The sequence below is a fragment of the Theropithecus gelada genome, chromosome 8, assembly GCF_003255815.1.
Source record: "Theropithecus gelada isolate Dixy chromosome 8, Tgel_1.0, whole genome shotgun sequence".
Classification (NCBI taxonomy): Eukaryota; Metazoa; Chordata; class Mammalia; order Primates; family Cercopithecidae; genus Theropithecus; species Theropithecus gelada.
Window position 1 is genome coordinate 15,249,312 of NC_037676.1, and position 16,041 is coordinate 15,265,352.

Sequence of the window (16,041 nt, forward strand, 5' to 3'; positions counted from 1 at the left end):
CAGGGAGAAACATGATTAAAGACAAGAATGATCCCTGCAAAAGATGACAACAAATATCAAGAATTCCCCAAGATAATAGCCTCCACATGTATTATGTATTGTGATAAATAGTTCTTATAGTGGCGCAAGGAAGCAAAACCAAGGGGAAGGAACAAATCCTACCATCATGAAGAGAGGTATTTGGGCCATACAAACTCTTATAAAAGTGTCGTTCTCTACTCAAGAGTCTCAGGCAGAAGGATTGCTTGAGCCCAGGTGTTTGAGGTTACAGTGAGCTATGATCGTAGCACTGCACTCCAACTTGGGCAACAACACAGTGAGACCCTGTCTCTAAAAAATTATAATAATAACGTTTACAAAAAAACATAGTTCTGTGAGCTAGGTTTAACATGCGCTACTCAAAAAGTGCTTTCTGTAGTATGAGGATAAAACTACATCCTTAAAATCTTCAAGACAGAATGTTATTTATTTCCCATTTTCTGTCAAACCCAAGTTGCCCCCACAAAGATGGAGGATCTAAATGTCAGTTTAAAAAGGGGCTTACAAAGAGTATTCCATTCCCAATCACTTTTGTGAATGTGCTAAACATTCCAATTAAATGGTTTTCTTCCAGATATTTTCTGGTTCTGAATTCCATTTTGGACGTTTCTAACATACTTTGATACAAACCATTCAGCAATTAAGCACGTAGAAAACAGTAAAATAACTCCAGGAAAAAAACAGGCATGGTTGGTGTTGGATATGAGCAACAAACAATATGTGAACATAAGCAAATCATTAGGGGAAATCTTCATTTTCTCTGATATTTTCGTTTTGATTTAATAGGCACAGAAAACATATGCTATAATTATGGAAGGTAATACATCAAATGAAAGATATATCACATGACACCATGAGCCTTTGGAGATGTGTGAAATGATAGCACAAGGCCCTAAAAACTTTAAAAATAGGGGCATTCTGAGTCTCTGCAAACCTTTGGAGAATTAAGAGAATCAAGTAAGGCAATTTATTACTTTCTACAGCTTACAATCCTAAGAGATTTAGGGAATGTACATTTATATGCTTCTTCTATAAGATTGGTTAACACAGGAGGTCAGGGTATTTTCTTTATATTTCATTTCTGTAGAACTCTTGAAGTTACATAGATTTGAATGCCAGAGGGAAAACAAGTTCCCGTTACATGTTTGATAACAAGCATTGCAAGTAAAGGGTCAATGGTCAATGTTCTGATGAGTGGCCTACAAGCTCGAGCTTTTGCAAATAATGGCATGTGCTTTCCTTCTCCAAAAATAATGACAAGAAGATGAGAAGGGACTCCCAGTTGGGGAGGCCAATTGAGGGGCAAATGAGCCTGTCCTGCACTTGAAAATCAGAGCATGTAACAGACAGCAAGTAACACTTTTCAGAGCTCTAGTGGGCTAATTTGCATCCTAACAGCAACTCGAGACAAGCAATCCATTCTTTTAATGTATATTGTTTGTCTTTTGGGGCATAGGAGGCTATACTAAGAAACCATGAATTTCATTCCTCAAAAAGTTTACCATCAAATAAAATTATAGGAAATAAAAATTACTAGGTACCTAAACAAAAACAAACAAACAAACAACAGCAAAAAAAAAAAAAAAGAGGCTCAAGAAAAATAAATTTGTTGGATCAAAATTTTACATATTAGAAAAAATATATATATTTGTACAAATAATAAACCCAATCTAAGGCACAAAAACTTTAAAATATTAAGGACATCCAATTGGTAATATAATATGTTGCTATTAAAAATAATAGAGTACTTCTAGACTAACTATAACATTGGTACAGGGATGTTACTGTTTCCTTCAAATCACAATCAAACTGATGAAAGAAAAATAAAATAGAGGAGTAATTGTAAACCCCTGAACACAAAATCAAGGTGACATTCACATGGCACAGTCTTTGAGGTAGTTCCACATAAAGTCCTAAAGATCTAGCAAATTCTTTGAAAATCATAAATGTCCATAATGAATCCAGGGGGGACAGAAAGAATGTGGAACTGATAGCAAACAGTTCAAAACCTTGTTGACATCTGCTGTACTCAGAGGCACATGCCCTGAGATAGGAGTTCAGCAGACTGTGCAGATAAAACAGGATGCAGTAAAGAAGCTGGCCAAACCTGCCAAAACCAAGATGGCAACAAAAGCCACCTCTGGTGGTCCTCACTGCTCATTATACACTAATCATAATGCATTAGCATGCTAAGAGACAGTCCTACCAGCACCATGACAGTTTACAAATGCCATGGCAACATCCAGAAGTTACCGTACATGGTCTGAAAGGAAGAGGAACCCTCAGTTCCAGGAATTCCACACACCATTCCTGGAAAACTCATGAATAATCCACTCCTTGTCTAGCATGTGATCAAGAAATAATCATAAAAATAGCCAACCAGCCTATGGAGTAGCCACTCTTTCATTCTTTTATGTCTTAGTAATTTGCTCTCACTTAACTCTGTCTGCTCGCTCTTGAATTCCTTCCTGTGCAAAGCCAAGAACCTATGTGACTTCTCAAGCTGAACTCCAACTGTGAGGTTCGCCCTGTGACACAACTATATGAAATAAGAAGCCCAGTGGTGGAGCCTTTCCCTGACATGGTAGACTGTCCTCCAGGTTGATGGTGGACATCATGCCTGTCCCCTCTCGTTCTACTGAGAATGAAGGCTCAGTAAAAAATTACATATGAAAGCGGGCCTTTGCGAAAGAAGCATAGCTGTCTACAGAGAACAAACTGTACTAAAAATAAAGTCTGTTTATTTCCCCTTATCCCAGGCACTGGATCATAGAACTGATAAAGTCACCTTTTATCGACAATTTCTTCTGCAAAACATACTAGAAAAGAATTTTAATAACATCCTATGGACAGTGAGAGGATACAAACAAAGCTTCTGACTATGCTTCTGATGAATACCAGGCTGGACTAGTGTACCAACAAAATCCAACATGACACCTGGATTTTATTGGGCAAAGTTGAAGAAGCAAAATAATATTGCTTGGTATTGATCTTTCCTAAGGAAACAGAGGTAAATTATGATGTGTTAATAAGTTCACAGTAAAATTCTATGAAAGAGGAGGTACTTAAAATAGGAGAAGAAGAAAGGATGATAAAATAGACAGTAAGACAGAGCTGAATAAGACACAGAAAAAAATGTAAAAAATTAGAAATGCCATGGATAAAAGCACCTTACAGAAGCCAAAATACATCAGAAGGTTTCATCTAAGATATGAAATTAACCAATTTACTACAACTACCAGAATGCACTGAAATAACACAGAGATGAAAACTGCAAGAGAAACTATGATAGGCTATTTGACATCACTGAAAAAGAGACTGCAAAAAAGTGAAATATATTTTTAAAGATATGATATCTATATTTTTAATATGTCATATTTCATAAATATTACATAACACCTGAGGTGAAGGCTACAATCTTCATATCTCAAGAAACTTATAACTTTCCAAAAACAAAATTTAAAAATATAGGGAAAAAACCTAACATACCCTGGTAAATAAAACTTTAGCATCAAATCCAAAAAAGAAAAGGCATACAAGCATCCATGCAGAAAAACAAAAGAAAAATAGAAAAACTGGCCACAGACTCTTCTGCCTTATTATTTGTGAGAACACTATGAAACAAGACTACAGATTTGTGAGAAGCGAAATGTTATAAATTAGAAATTCCAGAACAAATGAAAATGAATGTTTCACATATTATGCAACAAAGCATTCTCAAATACTCTCATAAAGTAAACATATGTTATTTATTTTTGAAGAACGATTTAGAGACATATTCTAGGTAACCATGAGACAGATTGAAATCAGGAACTCAGGAACAGAGAAATCAAGGTGGAGAAAAGTTGCCTGATAGTGACGTCTCATCACTTCCATACACAACGAAGTCTAAATTGTTGTAAATGCCATTTTTTAAAAAGAATGGAATTGTATAAATAATTATTGAATAGTAAATATATACTATAAAATATTATGTAATAAACTGGGAATATTTTGCAAAGTGCATAATGAAGATAATATTTTATTTGTAAATATCTCATGAATTTTAAGCATAAACACCAAAGAAAACCACATACACACATAAACAGGCTAAATCCCAAAAGAAAAAAAAAGCCACATAATCATTTGTTTAAGAGATTTCTAAAGTTATAATTTTAATCATCTCATCTTGGAGTGTAACAAAAAGAGAACCAGTTATTAGCCTGTGTATCAGGAATTTTCCACAGAAAATGTGTATTACTTTCTCTTCTTAAAGAGAGGTAACAGACAACATTATTATGTTTAGGTTACATATTGAGTATATCCTATTTTTAAATATATAATAAATTATCATCATTGTGTACTTATCTATAAGACTTGGCCAGAAGAATATTTGACTAAAATGAAAACAGTTGAGCCAATTAGAATTTCCAGCTTCTACCTGGCAATTCCAAGGAAACAAACCAATTAGAAGAGCCAATGTCTAACGTAACAACATGGTAGAAATAGAACAGTCAAAAACACTATTGATGGGAATGTAAATTAGTATACCCATTATAAAAAACAGTATGAAGGGTTCTCAAAAAACTACAGATAGAACTACTATATAATCCAGCAATCCTACTACTGATTATCCAAAGGAAAGGAACTCAGTACATCAAAGGGATAGCTACACCCCATGTTTACTGCAGCACTCTTCATAATAGCCAAGATATGGAATCAACATAAATGCCCATCAACAGATGGTGGAAAAAGAAAATTGTGGTATAATACACAATGGAATGCTGTTCTGCCATAAAAAAAAAAATATTGAAATACTGTCATTCACAGCAACATGGATGAGTCTATATTAAGTGAAATAAGTCAAGCACAGAAAGGTAAATACCACATGGTTTTTACTCATATGTGGCAGCTAAAAAACAATTGAACTCATGGAAGTAGAGAGTAGAACTGTAGGTATTCGAAGCTGGGAAGGGTAGGAAGAGAGGATAGGGAGAGGTTGGTTAAGGGCTACAAAATTGCAGCTGCTTAGGAGGAATGAGCTCTGGTGTTCTGCAGCACTGCAGGGTGAAGACAATTAACTGCAATTTGTTGTATATTTTCAAAAAGCTCCAAAAGAGGATTCTGAATATTCTAAACACAAAGAAAAGAATGAATTCTTTGTGACAGAGATGCTTAATTTCCCTGATTTGCTCATTATGCATTGTATACACATACGGAAATATCACTCTGTATGTCACAAATATGTACAATTATGACATGTCAACTAAAAATAAAAGGAACAAAATAACAACAGTTTTTAAAAATTTAAAAAAGAATCAGCCTCTTCTGACAGTGGCTAAGGAAAAGTCAACAACCTCAAAGGGCTATAGGTAGGTAGATCTGCTAAAGTACAGATTTGCTAGGAGAACCAACCAAGATTTCTCCCTAAGAAGTACCTGCGACCCTATCTCAGCCTCAGGAGGGCCCAAGAGAAGTTGTCAAGGCCATATCCTTTGCCAGCCACACTCAAAGACAAGGTCCACAGTGTGAGCCCTGGGATCATAAGTGGACACAGGGGAATAAGGGATCAGTGGTACTAGGATTGACTTTTTTATTCTTTTCATTTTCTCCAATGAACATGCATAATGTTTCTATTCAAAAAACAGAACAATATTTTTCAAATGGTGGTTGCAGATAATATGTAATGGGCCATATTCATGACATAAGTGTGAAGGCTGGTTTTAAAATTGTACAGATTTTATTTACAACTCTGAGGAACAAAGTAAGCTTGGAAGGGAAAATTTAAAAACGAAATGATATGAACAGTAAGATTATGAATGATTAAGCTTTTTCCTCTCATGTCTAAACATTCCATAAGATGGTTATATGTTTTAATCATTTTAGATATTTTAAACATAATTGGTACCCAATCATTCTGCAATACAGATATATGAAGACATATGTACCAGAAGAGTATTATACCTTCTAGCCTTTAAACAGATTACAGGAGGCTCAATGAATCTTAATATATATTAGAAGGTCTTTTTTGATTTGAAGCATCACAAATAATAAAACAAACCTGGAGATTTAAAACAGAGGTGATTTCCAAAGGAACTTTTTTTTTGGAACCCACTCTTTTTAGAAACTGTAGTAGTAACTATTGATTAATTATTGGCATCATTGGAACTTAGAAGCGACAAATTTCACACCTAATCATGGATTACAAAGTCTCCAAAGATTGGATATATTGCTACTAAAGCAATCAAACAAATACAAGTTCTTTTGGATACAGCAAAGACCACAGAAAGACCTGAATGAAATTTCAGTAATCCTTGCTAAGAGAGAAATTCACAAGGCCAGAGAAGCTTAACTTCTGAAACTATTGTTCTTCAGAGCATTTGAAGAGCCCATTGTCAGAGAAATTGAACTGGATCTGGCTTTTGATTTAAAACAAGTTCCTATCATAGAACTGTCACTTCCAGGCATTCCAACCTCAGGCACATGATGAGCTGTGGCTGGCAGAAGCTATAATCAGAGGTAACGCAACTAGTGATAAAGTACAAGGTGCCATAAGTTTCAATATAAATCAATAGAGAAATTCCGTCTGTATCCAGTTAAATCATTTCTAACTTTATTGTCTTACAGGAAATACAACCTGTGTCAAAAGAAAGGCAGAGTCAGAATCTACTGCTATAATTCCTATAATTTCCATTTTCTTAACAGTGCTTCAGCAAACTCTTTTGGTTCTGTTATGTGAAAAGTATCTCCCCTTAACCTTGGGTGCAAGGGTAGAATCCCATTGTGTTGGCAGGTAAGAAGAGCTCACAGCTGCTCCCTTCTCCAGGAATTGCCCTCAGCTGGCAAAATCTGCCTTGCCACGGCATCCTTAGTCATAGCCACCAGTTAATGACTGAGTGATTCTGGAGTACAAAAGGTCAACAACCTTGCCATTCGTGCAGTAAATACTCTAAAGTTCTCAGCTCCCCACGCCCAACACACATACCCAGCCTTCATGTGATACCACATCCTTGCCTTGCTCTTTCTCCTTGCTTTCTTCTGTCTCTTCTCTTTCCTGCTTCACTCTCTCCACTAAAGGTTCTTTCCTGAAGATCACTTCCTCAGTAAATAAATCACTGTCACCTGAATTCCTATTTCAGGCACTGCTTCTAGAGAACCAAACTAAAACAGAACAAAAATGAAAATAAACATACTTTGAAATCAAATTAAATTTTAAGAGTTAGGCTGCACAAATCTCCTGATATTCCATCAGTGTGCACTTGGCCTTCTTTAGCCCTCTCCCAATCAGAACCTCTCCAGTGTGTCTTATTCCCCACTGCCTGAAAGACATGACATGGGCTCAACAACTGTATGTTGACTTCCCAGGTATACAATGCTTAAGTCTATTGCTAAGCATAGCCTTAATGTTTGGAATAACATAATGACAATAAGATTCAACTTCTAGCTCTAAAGAAAAAAAGAAAAAAGAAGATTCCAGTCCTAACATACTTGGACTGCGTTTTTGTATCCAACAACTCTGAAAGTAGTGGAAGAAAGATACACTCTCTGCCCCCCAAATATTTTTATCCTTTACAAAGCAGAAATGCAGAAAGCCTTGATGCCCAAGTGTTAGCTGCCCTACACTGCCCTTCCTCACCTTTCTGTGGCTCCTAAACCACTTTAGGCATGGGATGGTGAGGCACCCGTTGCAGGAAAAAAAAAAAAACACGCCGCCGAGAAGCGGGGCCTGGGTCGCCCACGGACGAAAGTGCCTTCCCATCCGCCCCTGCACTGTGCCATGTGTACCCAGGTGTCCCTGGTTGGAATCAAGGGTGCATCTCGGGACCGCTAAGGGTACCCCAATGAGGACAGAAAGCACCTGAGGTGATTGTAAATAGTGAGGGAGGGGAAGAGGTGCACCTGTGGCAGGAAAAAAACGTTGCACCGCCGAGAAGCTTTCCTGGGTCCCCCATGGAAGAAAGTGCCTTCCCATCAGCCCCTGCTCTGGGCCTCGGGAACCCTGGGTTCCATGATTCGACACCAGAGTGCGTTTCGGGCCCACAAATGGTACCCAAAAGTGGGAAGAAGGCCCCTGAGGGGAAGGTAAGGTTTGAGGGCGGGGAGGTGGGTTACCGGTGGTATCACAAACACACACACACACACACAAACGCACTGGCGAGAAGCGTTCCTTGTCCCCCACGGAAGAAAGTGCCTTCCCTACAGCCCCTTCGCTGGGCCCCGGGGACGGTGGCCTACCCAGTTGAAAACTAGGGTGATTCTTGGGCTCACTGTGGGTACCTGAAAGCAGGCAGAAGGCACCTGACGAGAAGGTAATGTTCGAGGAAGGGGAACTGGGGCACTTGTAGCAGAAAAAACTTAAAAACAACACACCGCTGAGAAGCGTTCCTGGGTCCTACATGGACAACAGTGCCTTCCCATCAGCCACTGCGCTAAGTCACGGGGACGCTGGCGTCCCGAGATCGAACCCAAGGTGTGTCTTGGGCCCGCTATGTGCACTCAAAGCGGGCAGAAGACCCCTGATTGGAAGATAAGGTTTGCGGGAAGGGAAATGAGGTACCTGTGGCAGAAAAAAATAGAAAAACGCGACGCCGAGAAGCGGGACCTGGGACACCCTCGGAAGAAAGTACATTCCAGTCGGCCTCTGTGCTGGGCCCCGGGGACCCAGGCGTCCCTGTTTCCAACCCAGGATGCGTATCGGGCCAGCTAGTGGTACCACAAAGAGGGCAGAAGGCCTCAGAGGGACAAGTAAGGTTTGAGGGAGGGGACGTGGGGCACCAGTGGCAGGAAGAAAAAAAAAACAACGCACAACCCAGGAGCGTTTCTGGGTACCTCCCGGACGAATGTGCCTTCCCATCAGCCCCTGCGCTGCTATCCGCAGACCCTGAGGTCACTGGATCGAAACCAGGGTGTGTTTCGGGCCCGCCAGGGGTACCACAAAGCGGGCAGAAGGCCCCTGAATGGAAAGTAAGGTTTGAGGGAATGGAAGTGAGGCAACTGTGGGAGAAAAAATAAACGCGCCACTTTGGTACTCCAAAGCTTACAGAAGACCCCTGAGGGGAAGGTAAGGCTTAAGGGAAGGGACGTGAGGCAACTGTGGTAGAAAAAACAAAAACGCGCCGCTGAGAAACGGGGCCTGTGTCCCCCACGTACGATAGTGAATTCAAATTAGCCCCTGCCCAGAGACGGGGGACCATGGTATCCCTGGTTGAAATACAGGGGCATCTTGGGCTCCCTACGGGTACCCCAAAGTGGGCAGAAGGCCCCTGAGGGGAAGGTAAACTGTGAGTGTGGGGAGTTGGGGCATCTGTGGCAGACAAAGAGAGAATGGTACCACTGAGAAGTGTTCCTGGGTCCACCATGACGAAAGTGCCTTCCCATCAGCCCCAGCGCTGGGCCGCGGGTACCCTGGGGTCCCTGGTTCGAACCCAGGGTGCCTTTCGGGTCTGTTAGTGGTAACGCAAAGAGGGCAGGAGGCTCCTGAGAGGATAGTAAGGTTGGAGTGAGGGGAGGTGAGGCACATGTGGCAGAAAAAAAAAAAAAAAGGCGCCGCCAAGAAGCATTCCTGGGTCTCCACGGATGAAAGTGCCTTCCCATGTGCCCCTGAACTGGTACCTAGAGACCCTGGCGTCCCTGGTTCGAACCCACGGTGCCTCTCGGGCCAGGTAAGGGTACCACCAATCTGAGAGAAGGTCCCTGATTGGAAGATAAGGTTTTAGGGAGGGATAGTGAGGCACCTGTTCAAGAGGAAAAAAAAAAAAAAGGCGCCGCAGAGAAGCGGGGCATGGGTTGCCATGGAACAAAATGCCTTCCCATCAGCCTCTGCGCTGCGCCACGGGGACCCTGTGGTCCCTGGTTCGAATGTAGGGTACATTTCGGGAACGCTAAGGGTACCCAAAAGCGAGCAGAAGTCCCCTGAGGGGAAGGTAAATAGTGAGGGAGGTGAGGTGGTACACCTGTGGCAGAAAAACATAGTCGCGAGGCTGAGAAGTAATCCTGGGTCCCTCACGGATGAAAGTTCCTTCCCATCAGCCCCGGCGCCGGGCCCCGAGAACGCTGGAGTCCCTGGTTCGAACGCAGGCTGCATTTCGGACCCACATTACAGGCATGGCGGCTCATGCCTGTAATCCCAACAATGGGAGATCAAGGCAAGATTGCTTGAGCCCAGGAGTTTGAGACCAGCCTGGGCAACCTAGTGAGACTCTGTCTATACAAAAAAATCAAAAGATTAGTCAGCCATGGTTGAGCGTGCCTGTGGTCCCAGCTACATGGGAAGCTGAGGCAGGAGGAGCCCTTAAACCAAGGATGTTGAGGCTGCAGTTAGCAGTTTTCACACCACTGCACTCAAGCCTGGGTAACAGAGAGAGATTTGTCTCAAAAAAAAAAAAAAAAAAAAAAAAAAAGTGAGAGAATTTGTTTTGATTTGCTTTAATTTATCCTAATGAGAGTTTTAATTTCCATTTCAATCATTGGGGAAAATTTTTTTGAAAGCATCTGGTCTGTACCAGGGCCTGGAGATTAGAGTAATGAAAAAACAGACAAAATCCTTTTTTTCTTTTAATGATGCTTACATTCTAACTGTGGAACACACACACACACACACACACACACACACACACACACACACACACCCTGAAACAAAGCAAGCTGTGTTATATCCAGACAGTGGAATATAGTTCAGTACTAAAAGGAAATAAGCTATCAAGCCATGAATAGAGGAAGCTTAAATGCATGTTATAAGTGAAAGAAACCAATCAGAAAAGGCTGCATACTCTATGATTCCAACAATGTACCATTCTGGAAAAGCTACAACCATGGAGACAGTAAAAAAGATCAAGGGTTGCCAGAATTTCGGAGGAAGAAGGAAGAAACAGGCAAAGCACAGAGGATTTTTAGGACAATGAAACTACTCTGGATGACCCTACAATGTAGGTACATGTCATACATTTGTCCAAACCCACAGAATATACAATTCCACAAGTGAGCCCTAATGCAAATTATGGACTCTGGATGACAATGTGTTAGTATAGGTTCATCAGTTGCAACAATGCACCAGTCTGGTGGGAGATGTTGATAATGGAAAAGGCTACACATACGTGAGGGCAGAGGATATATGGGAAATCTCTGTACCTTCTGCTCAGTTTAGCTGTAAACCTAAAACAACTCTACAAAATAAAACCTACTTGAAAAAAAAAAAAAAGTACATAAATTATACATTCTAGTAAAGAAGAACATCCAAAAATAACTTGGTCTCTAAACTTTAATATAACATTTTAAACAAACTATTTTTTCCTCCATGAATTGCATTCTAGGCCAAGGAGCTTAGTAGTCCTTGAAATGTTTTAGTAAAATATAGATTGACCAAATATTTTAATATGACCTTATTTCCATTACAACTCAGAGAAGGGAAGAGTACATTCATCTAAAGAAAGTACTGGTTTCTCCGGTAAAATAAGTTGAATAATTTCATAATTAAACAGTGGCATTCTTTGAAATAGCAAAACTTGATAAAAAGATTTATCTATAAAATGCATACTTAAATTATAAAAATATCAGTATTTTTTGACAATTAGCTATTGTTCTGCAACAATTTCACTAATAAAAATTTCACTAGCAAAAATTAAAATGGCTATAAGTAGCTAAAAGGTACAGACTATGAAGTCATCCCTCAATAGTAGTCATTTAAATTAACTATTCTTTCAATGTAGATGGTAGGTTTACCCAACAGTTGCATTGCCCAATTATCTGCATACAAATAGTGTTTTGTGAATAATGCAGCATCCATCACAGCCTTTGTTTCACAATCCACATTGCTACTGTGCTTCCAATTGGACCACAGGAGTAATGGTAACTTTGAGATTAACAACCAGATCTGAAAAAGGAATCACACAGCTCTAGCTGCAAAAGAGACTGTAAACTTTATGAGATGGTACAATGCTTGAGGAAGGTATGACATATCCCCAGCATAGAAGATACTAGATAAATGCCTATGGAATGAATGAATAAGCAAAAACAACATACACTTATATTGTGAAAGCTTGAATTTTATGCTACTTCGTGTTCCCAATTAACTCAGAGGGAATATTTGATGGAATCATAGAAAATTATTTCCCCAGTGGTAAAGAAAACTAGGTTAAACTGGAAGACATAAGTCATTTTGTAACTTTAATATATATGTTAATGATTATTGAGCAGAGTTTGAGATTAATAGGTCGCACTTGTTGTAGCTGTAAAAATAAGTAATGTGTAAAATATGTAAGGTCTAAAATGTATTTAATAAAGGAATGTGTCTAACATAAATATTTTCAGGAATAGTTTAGTAAAAACACTTTTCTCACATCTTTCAATAAGGAGTCAGGCAAAAAACGTATTATTCTATCTATCTGTCTATCTATCTATCTATCTATCTATCTATCTATCTATCTATCCACCTATCTCCTTTTCATTGCTGAATCGCAAATTTGCTCTAATTAAGTGGTAGCATTGATTCTATAGCTGGTTTCCTTTCTGACTATTTGAAGATCTCCTATAGTTCACTTTTGAGCACTTTGCAAGATATTGCTTAAATTCTCCTTCAGTCTAGCCAGTTGTATTCTGACCTTCTATACTTCTAGATATTTATATTGTCTTTTCATGAACGTACATTTAAGTTTCACAGGTGTCTTTTTTTTTCTTGCAATAGCTTCATTGACTTTGCCTGTCAGTTATACTATGAAAACTTGTAACAGACTTTATATATTTAAAATACTCATACTTAAAATATAAACTAATTATTTAAGATTAAACATAAAATTTATTATTTATCATAATATTAAAATAACAAATAGAAAGAAATAAAATAGAAAAAAATTAGAACATGTGGAAAATATACAAAAAAATATAAAAAATATAATAAAAATAAAATTTATTCTCATCAAATGTACAGATTTCAGAGAGCTGGAAAGTAGAATAATATATTAGGTTGGTGCAAAGGAAACTGTGGCTTTTAATGGCAAAAACCGCAATTACCTTTGTAAGAACCTAATAGTAAAACCAAAATTAAATATCACTATGAGAGATTGGATCTCAAACTCAAAAGGTGAATTTAATATCCTTTATTTATGTTCAAAAAAAATTACATAAGTACAGAATGAGAAGATAGGTGACATAGCTAAAATTCACTTGGAAAAAAAATAAAAGATTTTACTGTGAACTCAGTGGGATCAATTTTAGGATGGGACAGCTTGAAAACTAAATCCAGTCTAGCTGCACTGATAGAAGTTGCATGAAAGTAAAATTCTACTGCATTCTAGTGCTTCTCAAGGTTTTCTCAGGAATATTTTCCAACTAAATACAACTTTTAAGAAAAAATCACCAGCGGTGTTTTGCAACCTTAATGCTTCATCAACTTGACTCACTGAACTGTGTACTGAAACTATTGGAGCTACTTAGGAGTGAGACAAAGTGCCCCACTGAGAAAATCCAAAGACTGGGAAGTCAAGAATAAGACAGCAAGTAGAAAACGTGAAATCACTGGGGTGAAAAGGGAGACTCGAACAAAAGGCAATAAAATAGCATTCACTCAAATACTGATGAAATGCTCTCCATTATCCATATGCCAGCAGCTGAATGACACCAATACCATGCCATGACTTAAGTAAGTGCACACATTCGTAATTCACAAAGAACTAAATGGATATCTGAATTTATCTTATCTTCCTCTGCCTTCTATTCCATTTGTCATTCCAAGTATGTGAATTGTTATGGTTTGTGTAACTGCTCCTGATACATGAAATGTTAGGTAGTTAGCACCCAAGAAGATCCTAACACATTTCAACATTATATCATGGCTGTTGGCGAAATGGTATTACATTCACTTTTTTTTTTTTTTTAAGGAAGTTTGACTTATATAGTCTGCATTTCAGTGAATCTGTTATTAATGATATATTTAAACATCATATAATTCTCTATTTCAAGAATCATAACCACTTATCAGAAAATGGTTCTCCCATTCACTGAAGAATATGTCAGGTATATTCTATGTATGTTATATGTACTTGAGAGATAGGAGGAAAAAAATGCACTATTTCTGCATCACATCTATTTACCAATTTGAAATACTATTATTATTATTGTCTGAATGTTTATTTTGCAGTAATTATAACTACACTAACATCTACCCAACAACTAAAAAAATGAATTCTTAGTTTTCTGTAAACACAATAAACATCACACCATTATAATAATTAAACTGAATGCATTCCCTTTACATTTCTCCTACTTCTCCAAGTCATCTCAGCCCAAGTCACTCTGTAAGTAAAAAGAGGAGAAAGAAATAGCAGGTATTTGGGCAAGTAGGTTTTCTTTTACACTAAATAACGTTGTTTCCCTCATAAAAGCAAGTTACAGATAATTCTTTCCTGTATTCTTAATTTCTCAGCACCACTAGCAGGACTCGTTCAAAACCATGGTACAATATCAAATTCAAGTACACTAATATCATAATAATAATGATCCCTTTTAAAACATCACTGAACATTAGAATATAATTTAATGGCTGAGTGGCTTGAAGAATTTAATCTCCTTCCTTAACATGGCACAAGAACTGCTGCTACTCTCAGCATAAAGGTCCAGCAGATGGTGGAAAGTCTAGTCTGATCAGTATAACAGGCTTCATCAAATACAGATGATCGGTATGACTTAAATGTATTACACTTAAAGATATTACACAAATAAAGCCACTATTTCCCTTCTTAGAAACGTTTTGCCCTGACTTCTCCAACTTTCCTTTTCTCCCAAGTGGAAAAATAAACAAAAATACAAAGAGCCATCTTGCTTAAACATTCACATCATTCCTATTGCCATGAGTACACAGCTGGACACACACACAACTTTTAGATGTATATAAAGTGAGTCAAAAGGCAACAGGCAAGAGAGATTGAGACTAACTTCCAGACATTTAATATAATTATTGGATCAGTCCAGACAATAAAAAAACTAATTTGATTCTTCACTGAATGATCTGAAGAAATTTTTCTTTGATATCATAATCTCTAAAGGAAAGAAATAACGAGAAATAGGTCAGTGAAACTTACCACTGGATATCACAAGAATGTTATTGATTACACCTTCCACTAAAACATACAGAGCCTTTTTATGAGTATCCATGAGAAAAACTTCACTATGATTTTAGAACCAGAAACAGTTCTCATTTGAAACTTATTGACACCGTGATTATTTCAACTGCTTGTTTCTCTGTTTGTTCCAGCTACTGAAAGGTACAAGCCAAAGTTTTGATCCCCTTCATACAAATGAAAATGACTTTCTGTGATGCTTCTGTCCCTGAATCTTTCATTTGCCATTAGATTATCTTATTATTTCTTTCCCTATACCTCAGGTATGTCTAAAAGTCAACTCCGGTTCTCTAATTCTCTTTTTAAATGTATGGATCAAAGTTTATGACCTACTCCATTTTGTGTTGCTATAAAGGAATATCTGAGACTGGGTGAGTTATGAAAAAAAAAAAGTGCTGTTTGGCTCATGATTCTGATGTTTAGAAAGTTCAGGAGTGGGCATTTGCATCTGGTGAGTGCCTCAGGTGTCTTCCACTCATGGCAGAAGAATAAAGGGAGCTGGCATGTGCAGATATCACATCACAAGAAATGTGGACTCTGCCCCATCACAAAACATGCGGTTTGGAGGTGATAAACATCCAAAACATAGCAGTATATATACACAAGTAAATAGTACATTGGGATTCTTATTGTTTTGTTAAAAGGTAATCTGTATAACCCTTTAAAAGATACAAGCTTTTCCCAGTTCTGCTTTCAGTGGAATGTCCTTTGGCTTTATCTGCAAAATTCATCAGGCAATACAAAAGAAAATACCTTCCAAGACAATTTTACAGAGAATGAGGAGCTAGTTTTACATGATTATTTCTTGTTTCAATCCTTGATTGACAGTTGAATTCTTTGATTTCAGAATATTGTCCTTAATTGAATTTTCTTCTCCCACACTAAATCACAAATTCCCAGTCTTCCCTCTTGT